This window comes from Rhinolophus sinicus, linkage group LG05 (genome assembly GCF_036562045.2).
Source record: "Rhinolophus sinicus isolate RSC01 linkage group LG05, ASM3656204v1, whole genome shotgun sequence".
Classification (NCBI taxonomy): Eukaryota; Metazoa; Chordata; class Mammalia; order Chiroptera; family Rhinolophidae; genus Rhinolophus; species Rhinolophus sinicus.
In genome coordinates this window covers 43,807,067-43,819,240 of record NC_133755.1, presented here as the reverse complement: position 1 = coordinate 43,819,240, position 12,174 = coordinate 43,807,067, and the positions used below count along the sequence as shown (strand labels likewise).

The following is a 12,174-nucleotide window of genomic DNA, read 5'->3' as shown; positions in this document are numbered from 1 at the left end:
TTTATTTTACATAATTTAACAAATTACCTTGGGAATCTCAATTTCTTGGATATTAGGATGAAGGTTTCCAGTGACATGTTTTCTTACAGAGCACTTGCCCATGCTTGGTGGGGATACAAGGAGTGTGCGGCACAGCGCCTAGGGCTCCAGGACTCCTGATGGATCATTTGGAGTTCCCTAGAAGAGCTGCCTTGAGATAACTGCATGATTCACTCTCTAAAAACATGCATGAAAATCACAGAAAGTTGTGCACAATTGGCATGTCCAGAGATTTAAATAATGTATGTATTAAAATTAATCAACAGGTCTAATACGTTGGGGAAGGAGAAGAAAGACAAGAAATGAAAGAATGGGATGGAGCGATCCGGGGCGCTTTTTATAACAAGACAACTTAACAACCGCACACCAGCCCCCACCTGCTCACCGGGGGCTTGTCCATGTGCCAGAAAGCATGCCAGGAACTCAACTGGATTCACAGTCCTGTGAAGTGGTTACTGGGGTATCCTCATTTTATAGATAAGTGAACTACTTCCAAAGACGTGTCCGATGTTCCTAAGACAGATGGAGGGAGGGGACAGGAATTGGGAACTCAGATGGGCTGCTCCCCGACTGTTAAGTCCATCCCAGCTGCTGCCCAACTTGAAGACAGGCATGGACCGCATGGTTGGCATGGCCTTGAGTGCAGGGGAGGGAGGCATCCGCGTCCTCATTGAGCGCAATCACAAAGACCTGACTCTGGATCCAGGTACACCTCTTTCAAAATTCCCTCCCAGAGCCCTCTTCTTGGGCACCAGTACCCCTTAAGAACAACTGCTGTCTTCCCCACCTACCCACCTTTGCTCAGATGGCTTCTCCTAGCCTGAAATGTCCATTTTCTTGTTTCTCAATTCTACCACTATCCTTGAAGGCCCAGGTTCAAATCCTATTGCCTCCTCCTCAGTTCCCTCAGTCATTGTATTTAATCCTCCCTTCTGGCCCCCGGGATTGCCCCCAAACTGGAGTCTTCCAAAAGAAATACCAAAGCTGGTTACCTAGAATCTACCCCACCCCAGCAATACTACCCAGCCCCAATGGTTCTAGGTGAGCCAAAATCCGCCCTCCCCAACCCTGAGGGAGGCAGGCACCCCCACCCCACATGAGCTGAAAGCACCCCAACCACACTGAGCGCCAGGCACTACTACTCCCTACACACACTGAGTATCCAATTAAATTGGGCTCCCCTGGAAGCCACCTCGGCTCCAGTGAGGAAACATCCTCCTCCCAGAAGATAATCTTCTAGTGACAAGTGACTCTGAAGCGGCAACCTCAGAATGGGGTAGCAAACGAACAAAATGGTGCCCTCTTCTCCCCCAGCTCCCAGATTCATTTCCTGCCCCTTTTCCCTTTCTCAAATGTTGTTAGGTTTCAACAAGTTACTGATAGGTGCTTGTTGACTATTGTTTTTAAATTGTTTTAAAAATATCAAAATAAATCATAGGGATTTAAAATACATATCCTCAAAATAGCGACATTCTGGCCTTTTATCCAAGTGTCCTATTAAAGGTGGAGGCTAGTCAACCAAGACTTATGTCTGCATATTTAAAGGAGAGATGAAATAGTAACATGGTTTTCTCTGGCCACCTGCCGAAAAGAATGAGTGTTGCCAAAATAAAAGAGAATGTGTTGTTTGCTCAATATATGGACACACTACCAAGCAGCTTGAAATTAGGCCTCTTTTAGCAAGCAGTTTAAGTCACCTAATTTTAAATATGTCTGTGAATGTCACCTTCACATATCGTAGGGGTAGCAATCCCTGTGTGTCCCTATATTGTTTCCACCCTCTGCCCACTTCTTCCCACTGGGGGTTCAATCACTCCCACAGCTTCTACTATCTCTACACTGATGATTCCCACATCTGAGTCCAGCATGGACGTACCCTCCCACTCTGCGTGGTGTCTACACAACCTCCTAGTCATGGGTGGGGTAGGGGCAAAAAAAGAGAGGCCATCATGCTGAAACCAGTGATGGCCACCGAAGGAGTCATTGTATTACACTCTGTGTCTGTACTTGTTTGAAAATTTTCACTATAAAGAGATTTTTAAAAAAGAGGATCCATCAGAACCTTGAGGGAAAAATTCAAAAGAGAAACATTCAATTAAAAATAGGTGTATGAGAGGTATTTTAAGTTCATTTGAAGAAAATAATTCCTTACATTGGTGAAGGAAGAAGAAAAATTGAATGGCTGCATCTTATTTAAATAACAAAAGCTACATACTCATAAATTCCTTATAAACAAGTGTCAAATTCAGCCGTAAAATAATACATGTAAAATATATCTCATTTGTTGCAAATGTTAGCTATTTAGAAATGATGGTATGTATAACAAACCCACTTTGACCCTTTCCATGCTAGACAAATATATTTGATCCTGAAAATGTCACCAGGCTTCCCACTGAATAATCTAGAGCCAGACTTGAAGAGTTTTGTGTGTGTTTTTAAACACAATTGTGTCACTCCCTGATCAGGACTCAAAAAAGAAGCACTGCAAAGAAGCAGGTGGATGTGAAGTGTTTTTCAAAGAAAATAAACAACAACAGAATTCTGAAGCACAAATTATAAGCCATGGTGGCAAGTTTATGGTCCATACAGACAACCTTCCGACTGCTAATACTTTCATATTCATCACTGCATTGGATTCAAACTATATGTGAGATTAGCTGTGCAAGTTTTTCCCTAGTATTTTGCAGGAAGGGTAGGGTAGAGGGAAGCAAAGTGGTTTCCATGGTTACAAAGCTATTCCATGTCAGCTCTGGGACCTAAATCTACTTCAAGTTCTCCACATGGACCAGCCATCCCTTTTCAGTGAGTCACAGTCCCCTGTAACAGTCCTTGCTGCTCCCCTGGGGTCCTATATCAGTGGCCATTTCCACTTTCTCCTCCACCTCAAAGGTCTCCCTTCTCCAGTGGCTCCAGAGTCCTTAAGCTGCTCTTTCCTTCTTTGCCAACTTCCTGAATAGGTCGTGCCCCTTTGTCATGCCATGACCATCCTAATCCCCTTCACCCTCTAGAATCTTCACAATCCTGTCTTCCCAGGGCACCTAACAGGGCTAGTCACCACCTCTACCCCCACCCCAAGTTCAAGACCACCCCCTAACCCTGATATCTTCCTGGTTCTCTTGCATCTTGTAAGCCTTTGCTCCTTGTCCCATCCCCCAAAATGGGTGCTCTCCACAGTTCTGGGCTCAAGCCTATTTCTTGGTCTTCCCTCACCCCACACTCCTATCCCTTGGACCCCTTTAGACATCACTACAACCTCCAGTGTTCTGAATGTTAAATAACGCCCCAATATACCTATAACTGGAGCTCGCCTCCTCCACACCTCCCTGAATTGGCTTCCAAATCCCATCCCACTCACCATGAAAGTCTCTTTATGCCTCACTCCCTTTCAAATACATCACTCTCACATACACACACACATCCTATATTATCTCTGGCCTGGTTTGGGCCCTCAGTTTTTCCCCCAGCACGACTGATAAAGTGACTTAACTCAATGATTATCAAATACCTACTTAAACAGAGCAGTGTTTAAAAGAGACAATGAAAGATACAATTATGTGGTCAATGTTCGTTAAGGTTAAGTGTTAGATGAAATATAAATTAGAGTACAGGGGATGGAGACAATGACAGAAAGTTTCTCTTCTCATAGAGGAGGTGGGGGGAAGGGTGCGGGACAATCCCAGGAAGTAGGAACAGCCAGTGCAAAGGCCAATGGCAGGCTGGCTCCAAGGCCAGTGTGGCTGCTGTGAATTGAGCCAAGGGGTTGGTAGAAGTTGGGCTTTAGTGAGGGAGATGAGGAACTGCTGGAGGATGCTGAGTAGAGAAGTGCGTAAAGTAATTTTAGTTTTTAAAGATTCCTCCAGCTTCTGCCTGAGAATATACTGTTTTGGGCCAAATAGGAAGCAGGGAGCCCCATCAGGAGGCCGGAAAATGACCGAGACTCATGATCAAACCTGCTTCTCACCCACCTCCCTAGCCCCAGCTCATCTTCTAAAACACAAGCTTGACCAGGACATGTCTCCAAATCCTCTCCACAGAACTTTCCAGGGCTCCCCACAACCTCCATAACTATCAAGTGCCACTTTTTTGCATGGTCATCAAGGGTGCAGTGTCCTGTTACCCCTTCCTAAAAACCGCGCCCTCCAAACCCACGGATGACCTGCTCTTTCCCCATACACATTGCCTGCCACAAGTCTACCATCCCTGACTGCCCCACCACCCGTTTTCTGCCCCTAAAGAGTTATTTGTTCACCTATGAAGGCTAAGCCCAAACACCACGTCCTCAGGACGCCTTTCTTGGCTGCCCCCAACACTGCACTCTGCGTACACCTGTCCTACAGCTCTTTCATCAGTTAGTTCCTGGTTAGTTTCCACCAGACTGCTAACTCCTTGAGGGCAGGAACTGGGCCTGACCCACCTAGGAATACACAGAGGGCCAAGCACAGTGCTAGGCATACACTAAGTGCTCAATCAATGCACACCAGCTAAGTGAAGAACTTACCCATTCCATTAGACATGCTGAGGTCCTATGGTACGTGGGCAGGGGAGGGGGGCTTTCAAGGACAGGTGATCCCTCTGGGCCACTGTTATCTGGAGGCTAGGAGCCCCTGTGATGGAGCCTCTGGGGACGCATGCCCAGTACTCCTCACATTAGCCACAAGCAGGGGCCAGAGTTGAGCATGGACTCAACCCTAGGCCTTCAAATCTTCCTCCCCTCTCTGCCTGGTATCTCTAGGCAGATCTACACAATCTTTTTACATATGCGTAAAGCATTGACAATGTGTGTGTGTTTTTTTTGTTTGTTTGTTTTAAGCCCATTCTGGAAGCACACAGATGCAGAGAAAAGCATCTAGAGGGATCCAAACCAAGCCAACCGTTGCTATAGTGTTAAGAGATGGTGAAATTAATTTTATTTCACTTTGTTGATTTCCCCCCCCTAAATAAACATCATAAGAAACAAGTCTTTTAGAAAGTGCCAAATTACCAACCATATTATACCATTAAAGAATGGCTCCCCAAAAAAGCATCTAATAAAACTACCAAAATGCTGGGGACACAAGACCATTAAATATATAATACCACTTACAGAGTAAGATTATAAAAGTTGAAAACATTTTAAATGGCTTGTTTGAAGCATGCAATTAACAATTGGCCCTGTGCTTTCACTTCTGAAATATTCACAAAACATAAAGCAGTAAATGCTGCTCTGGGCATCGGGGCACTTACTGATGCCTCTTATGGAACTCCACAGCCTTATAATAGAGTGTAAACTAGCCGTCATCACTGCACCCTTCAGCAGACTAGCTCATATCACACAAGTAACCAATCAGCTTTAAATGGGACATTTCAATGATTGTCATTTCATAACTTAGAGGAAATGTCAATTAAAAATAATAGGGGATCAACTATCAACAAATAACGTCTTATTTAAGCTAAATGCTACATCAACAAAGTGTTGCATCAAGATTTGGCCTGTTAAGTTTCAATAAAAGATCTACGTAACTTTGTAATGAAATAGTGCATCAAATCACAGGATATAAATAGTAGTTGCTTTAGTTATCACGATTTTAAAGAAATAAAAGGGGGACAAAGAAACTGCATGTCAGGCACAGTGATAAGTGTTTTAGAGATTTCATCACATTAATTTTCTTAGCAAATCTGAGATAGGGCTTTATCGTCTCCATTTCTCAAATGAGAGAACTGAGGCTGAGAGAGGTTAAGTAACTTAGTCACACAGCAACCACAGTAACTGACAAAAATGGAATTCAAATCCAGGTCTGTTTCACAGAAGACTGACTACACACTGTATGATTCTGTAATTACACTTCTATGAAGTTCAAGAACAGACAAAGCCAATTGATGGTAATATGAATCATATCTAAGACGATATAAGTCAGAATAACGATTCCTTCTGGAGGGAATACTGACCAGAAAGAGGCACAGGCACCTTCTGGGCTACTGAAAACGCTCACTTCTTTTCTTTTTTCTTTTTAACGTTCACTTCTTGATCTCTTGAACACATTTATGAGCTGCACACTTGATATTAATGCACTTTACAAACTTTACTGTATGCGATACCTCAAGTTAAAAGAAAAACATCCGTATTTGAATGAGGCCAAATTCATGCTCTTAACCACTAAATCACCACACAGCCACTCTGACAGGACAGGGCCACAATCTAGAATTGATTCTCTTAGATAATGAGTTACTAAAAACATTATGGTAAGCAACATACCTCCTAACCACACCAGAGTGAAGAAATTGGAACAATAAAACTATTTTTAAATGCCACAGAATGATGTCAAAAGTATCAATTTCCTGGCTACTGGGAATTTCCCTTCCGTAGTCACATCAGAATAAAAACAATTTAAAACCCTGCTCTGAGGGAATGTTCATAGATGAGCATAAAATAATTTGCAACAAATTTTTTAGAGTTATCTTCGGAAATAACCTGAAGCTAAAATTAGACCAAATATTTCAAGACATATGTTATAACTTTATCAACAATGCTAACTCTCAAAAGAAGTTTGAGTTTGGTTACAAAAATTAGGACACAGCAAGAGCATAAATGGGCAAAGTGCATAAATCTCACAGTAGGGGCAACACAAGTACAAAATCTCAACTCAGAGTTGTAACAAATAGAAAACTCATACAAATAACTTTTTCCAGCAATAAAGTAATTGTGGCACATATGCCTTAATAAATTCTCCATCAAGTAACAAGTTCTTCTCACCCAGGCTTTGTACAGACTAGCAAAGCCTCATCAGCAGCCTGTGATGATGAAATCATTACATAAATTTTCTCAAAGCCCTATCCCCCCTTGCATACACACACCTCTTAATCAAATGGTAATTGCATCTCCAGAGAGAGGAATTTATTCATCCTACAATGTGGAGACATATCTGGCAAGCACTGAGAAACAGTTATCCCACCTTGGGGGTAAGGCGGAAGCGGGTGCATTCCACACCTGTTGGGTATATGTGCTGTGGTCTTTACTGGGTGCTTTCAATTATACAAGCCAGGAAACCTAACTTTCAAATTGTCAGTCTAGTTTAATTCATGTTTTAACTTTCCGTACACAGCAGAAATGCCAGGCAATTGATTGAAATGATTTTAGCTTCCCCTAGGCATCTGCATATGTAAAACCAAAAGGCCTTTTAAGAGAATTTTTCAGTATGGGTAATTTATGCACCCCCATTGGTGTGCTGCAATGGATTACATAACTAAATATTATTCCAGATGCAAGAATTTCAATGTTTATAAAAATAGCTATTTGCATTTATTAATTGTTAAAGTCTTTAACAAATTGTCCAATACAACTGTCAAAAACAAAAACAAAAAACACACACCTAAGTAGAGTCAAATATTGTGGCTATTAAGCAACTTAGAAAGAATTAAAAGCACTGACCCAGTATGTTAAGAACAGAGTGTGCTTCAGGCACTTTCACAGCCCTGGGTCAGCATTGCTAAATTATGGTGGTTTTTGTTTTTTAAACCTTCATTACTAGAAAACACTAAAATTTGAATTTTCAAAGTTTCTTTGAGAAACAAAGGATTCACATTTTCTCTTATCCCTGCATCAGATGAAAAAGCTTCACACATTTCTATCATGAACATTTTAGCTTTATACCAACATGCATCATTGTAAAGCAAAATCATTAATAATTGTTTTGGATTCTCATTCATTTCCTGATGTAATTCTTTTTTTAAAAAAGACACACATTTGAACAAATTGTTCAGTAAAAAATAAATAACCGTGAATTATCAGTTTCACTTTCCTATTGTTAGCAACTTTAGTATTTTAGAGAAATCTAAATGGTGGGTTTTTAAAAAAACAAGGAAATCTTCAAAACTATAAGCCATCTATACACTTAGCTTTCCAGCAGAAATGCAGAAAAATCAATTCATAATTTTTACAAGCATATTATATTCATTTTCCTCAAAGGACCACCTCATTCCTTGGACTTGAAAAACTTGTTATGCATCTGCCAAGTTTGGCTGGTTTCAGTCACAGACAGATCTAAACGGTTCCCACACTGGTTACTGTTTTTTAATAGGGAAGTTGATGTCTGGAGCAACTTGTATACTGATTACACAACCACCACCACTTTTTAACTGCCTTGATGGCCAAGCTAAGAGTTTGGCAAACATGATCCTATTTGTCCTCAAAAAAAAAACCACAATCTGGTAGAGCAGACACTGCCATCCCCAAAACCAGATATGTAAAACGAGGCTGGGATGATAAACTTGCCCAAGGTCACGGAACAGTACCTGGCAGATTCAAGACCAGTGAACGGTAAGGGTTGGAACTTTTTTGGAGAATTAGGCTTTTCATCATGTACATGCCAACTGCACAAAAACTAAATGAAGAGCACTAAGCCCCTGCTGTAGGGGAATTCCCAAGGGAAAAAGCAGTATTTGAAACTGAAAAAGTAATTTCAAACAGAAGATCTAAAGATAAAGACATTTGTAAAGCATAGGCAAAGGTTTACGAAAGTAGAACTCTATAGGGCTCCTGCACTTCCCTGGTCTTAAAATCTAATCTAATTTAAGAGCACAGAGACTCTGTAACACTCTTCCAAATTTCACGAGGCTTAACAACTTCTATTAAAAAGAAATATTAGTGGGATATTGGGAAGAAGTGACCACCCAGCCCTTGGAGTCAGCTGTTAGACCTGCATGGGTGCGACCACCAGACCGTCAGCGTGGACTGGATTCACCTAGGGTCCCCGCCCTCTAGTCCCAGTCCTGGCCAACTTCGCCACCTGGTTAAGATATATGGTATCATTGTTCTAAACTATCGTTCTACGAAGTTGGGGGATGTTCAGGAGGCCCTCAGGTAGGGAGGGGAGCAAGGACAAACATACCACCCCCACGTTTCAAGCAGGAGAGAGCGCCTCCTCTATAAGCCAGGCTTAAAATGTATATATTTTTTCAGAGATGAACTTTCACGTTGTGACACTTGTGAGGAGTCTCTCAGCTGCTCCTCCCCAGTTGATGGAGACCGTGGGTTCTGGGGCTCCCCGCCCTGAGTGTAAAGCACCTGGAAATTAAGGCGCCTCGGTTTTATTGCTTCCAGAAGGGTCCTCCTGCCGTCCCGGGGCAGCAGCCGGGACCTGCACCCGCAGCCCCCGCGGAGTGCCCACCGAACGCCCGCAAGCCCACCCTTCCAGCGAGGCGTTTTGCAGACGCCGGCTGGACGCGCTCCCTGCAACACCGACCCTTCCCCCTTCCCAGGTCTCGGGCAAGCAGCCTGGTTAATCATTCAACGCGAGAAGCGTGGAATATATTTTTTAGGTCAAAGTGAAAAGTTCTCCCTAAATTTCGCTGAAACCAGCCTTTGGGGACAAGGAGGTAGCAGTGGCAGGCGGTTGGGGGTGGGGGAGAGGCTGTGGCGGCTCCTTGGCTCACAAACACCTGATCTCCCCTTGCGGCACCCGAGACCAGCGCAGTGCGAACGTGGGATGTGGGGGTGGGAATGCGAAATCACGCACGGCCCCCTCCCCAAAACGCCCGCGCAACCCAGAAGAGGACGCCTGTCCCCACACGCCCCTCACAATTGCCCGCATCAACCCCGCGCGGACTCCCCCGGAAGTTGGGGTGCAGCGAGAGGACCGACGTCCTCAGGCCCCGGGAGTGGGGTGGGTGTGGAATGGGGCAAGAGGTTCCAAAGACACGCCGCCGCGGGTTTCGTTATCCTCTTCCTCTAAGGTAAGGACGGTGGCAGGGAGCGGGGGGGAGGGCGCTAAATGCGGCAGGAGCCACCTGGAGACGGTTTCCTCCGCCGGGACACCGGTACGAAGCCGGAACCGGCCAGGAACTGGGTAGGGCGGGGGGAAAAGACGAACGCCAGCGGGGGGTTGGTGGACCGAGAGCAATTAGGGAGGGAGGGAGCAGAGCTCGCCTGGAGAAGTGGTGGGGGAGGAGAAAGCGGGGGGGAGGGAGGCGGCGGGGAGCACACCCGCCGGGCGCTACCTTGTCCGGGAGCAGCTCCTGCTCTGCGGGGCGGGGGCGGGATATCGCGGCCGCATCCACGTCCCGGCCGCTCCGCGCGGCTCAGCCCGGCGACCGCCGCCGCTCACGCTCCATGCGTTGCGCCCGCGACTGGCGGCCCGGCAGTGTCGGCAGCAGGAATGGATCCGAGTCGGCTCAGTCCCGCACTTGTTGCCACCACTGTCGCCGCGCCTCACTCCCGTCTCCAGCTCCGGGCGACGCCGCCGCCTCGGGAGCCCGGCTCGGCTCCGCCCCTGCCCCCGCGGGAAGAGCCAATCAGGCCTGACACCGCCCCTCACGTCACCGCCCAGCCGGGCCCAGCGCCCCAAGTTTGGTTAAGGCCCTTCTCCCGCCTGTCAGCCAGCCCGCGCCCAGTACCCGCCCAGCCCCGCGCTCCTTCTGGCTTCTGAGGACCCTTCCAGCCCCCAGGCCCACATCTGGAAAGCAACACATCTCGAAAACTGGGGAGAAGGGACCCCAAGAAGTAGATCCTTCGGAAAAACAGGGCAGCTCGAAGTTCAAAAGAACTATATTCCATCCTGATCTAACCTAAGTCCGTCCAGCTGCAGGTCGCCCCTCTAGTAGTATGTATGTCTGATGTTGGAGGACTAAGGACATGGCCTGTTGAAAACTCTAATGACCTTCTCTGGCTGGAGCCAGTATATGACAGGGCCTAGACTGACACCGGCCGCCCCCCAAGTGCGTGGGCGGGTGCACCCCAGTAAAACCCGAGGTTCCACCCTAGAAGGTGGGGGAACCAGGGCCAAAGCGGGACTTGACCAATGCTCTCTGCCCACCTCTTAGGTGCCCCCAATGATGCCCTAAAACCCAAGGCCTGGGGTGGTGCCCTATTGCCACTGCCACCCGATCTTCAGACTTATGAAGCCGTCCAGGACAGGGTGAGGGGAAACTTTTAGTTCTCCTTCGGTGTTTTGCAGCGAGTTTCCTCGAGGTTCCACGGGTGTCTGGGGAAGCCGGAAACGAAGGGTGCCCAGACCCTGGGCCTCGAAATCAATCCGTAGGTGCAACCTAAATGGCTGAACTCGGACACACACACACACAACCGGTTCCCAGGGGGTGGATGGGGACTTGGCGCCAACGACACCCACCAGCCAGAACTCTGGAGACCACAGACGCAAGCTCCTAGCCCAGCGCCCCCCGCCGGCGCACCAGAGCATTGCATTCTAAGGTGAGTCGGACCCGCTTTGACACAACTTTGGGGGCCCCAGGTAAGCCTGGAGCAACTGGATGGAGAGGTTGCCCTGGTTTGAAAGGTCCCGTGCAGCCAGCTTGTCACGGGTGCGCCCCGCGGGGAGGCAAGCCTGGCCCGAGTCGCCCCTGAAAACACTCCATTGGCCTTTATCTCTCCGGGAAGAATGCGGCGTTTCCCTTTTAGATAATCAGACTGAGGAATTAAGGACACCCCACCCTCAACTATTTGCATTTTCCTGAAGGCTCTCTGAGGCAGAATTAGCCTAAAGGGAAAGAATCGCTACTATAGGAATTTCAGGCACCTTTGAGCCCAGCCCTTAGTCTTGAACTCAGCACGAAAGAAGAGCCCTTTGCTGCTAGATGCACTGGGACAAGTGGGTGCAATACACTAGGAAGGGGAACTCTGTCAGATCTGGGAAAGTTTTTATTTGCAGTCTTCACACCTTTTTGCTTTTTTGTTGATCACATGATTCTCCTAAGGCTGTGACATCAAGTCCAAGAAACAAATTAAATTTTTGTATATTCATAGAAAAACATCTGGAAGGATGCACACTGTCTATTAACCACGGTTATCCCAGGTGTGGGACAGGGGTGTCAGAAGGAGCGGAGATGAATTTTATACCCTTAACTGACTTTGAATTTTGTACTTTTCCAGTTATATTAACTTACATAATTTAGAAAGCTAATAAAACATTTTTTTAAGTGTAGAAATTAGAAAATATTTAAGAATGCTACAGAAAGTATAAATGAATAAACAAATGAAGTCACATCTTTCATTTTGTGTCAAAATAATTAATCCTGAGTCTCTGTTCCTTAAATAAAAATATCTTTATGCGGCTGTTCTTTAATTGCTGTGATAGGTCAAGATTGATATAGAAGATTTTTCTGTGCCATCAGATTGGTATATATTGTTTCTATGCATATGTGTCTTCC

General features: G+C 45.8%; 1 protein-coding gene and 1 long non-coding RNA gene across 2 annotated transcripts in view; one reads left to right on the top strand and one right to left on the bottom strand.

The window, feature by feature from the left end:
• COMMD1 (copper metabolism domain containing 1) overlaps window positions 1–12,174 on the bottom strand; it is a 186,011-nt gene that overhangs the window by 13,520 nt on the left and 160,317 nt on the right. The window lies entirely within an intron of this gene.
• On the top strand, window positions 9,667–12,077 carry LOC141571553 (uncharacterized). The gene is made up of 2 exons (XR_012496376.1): window positions 9,667–9,747; window positions 10,968–12,077. It is a non-coding gene; the product is annotated as an uncharacterized LOC141571553 (long non-coding RNA).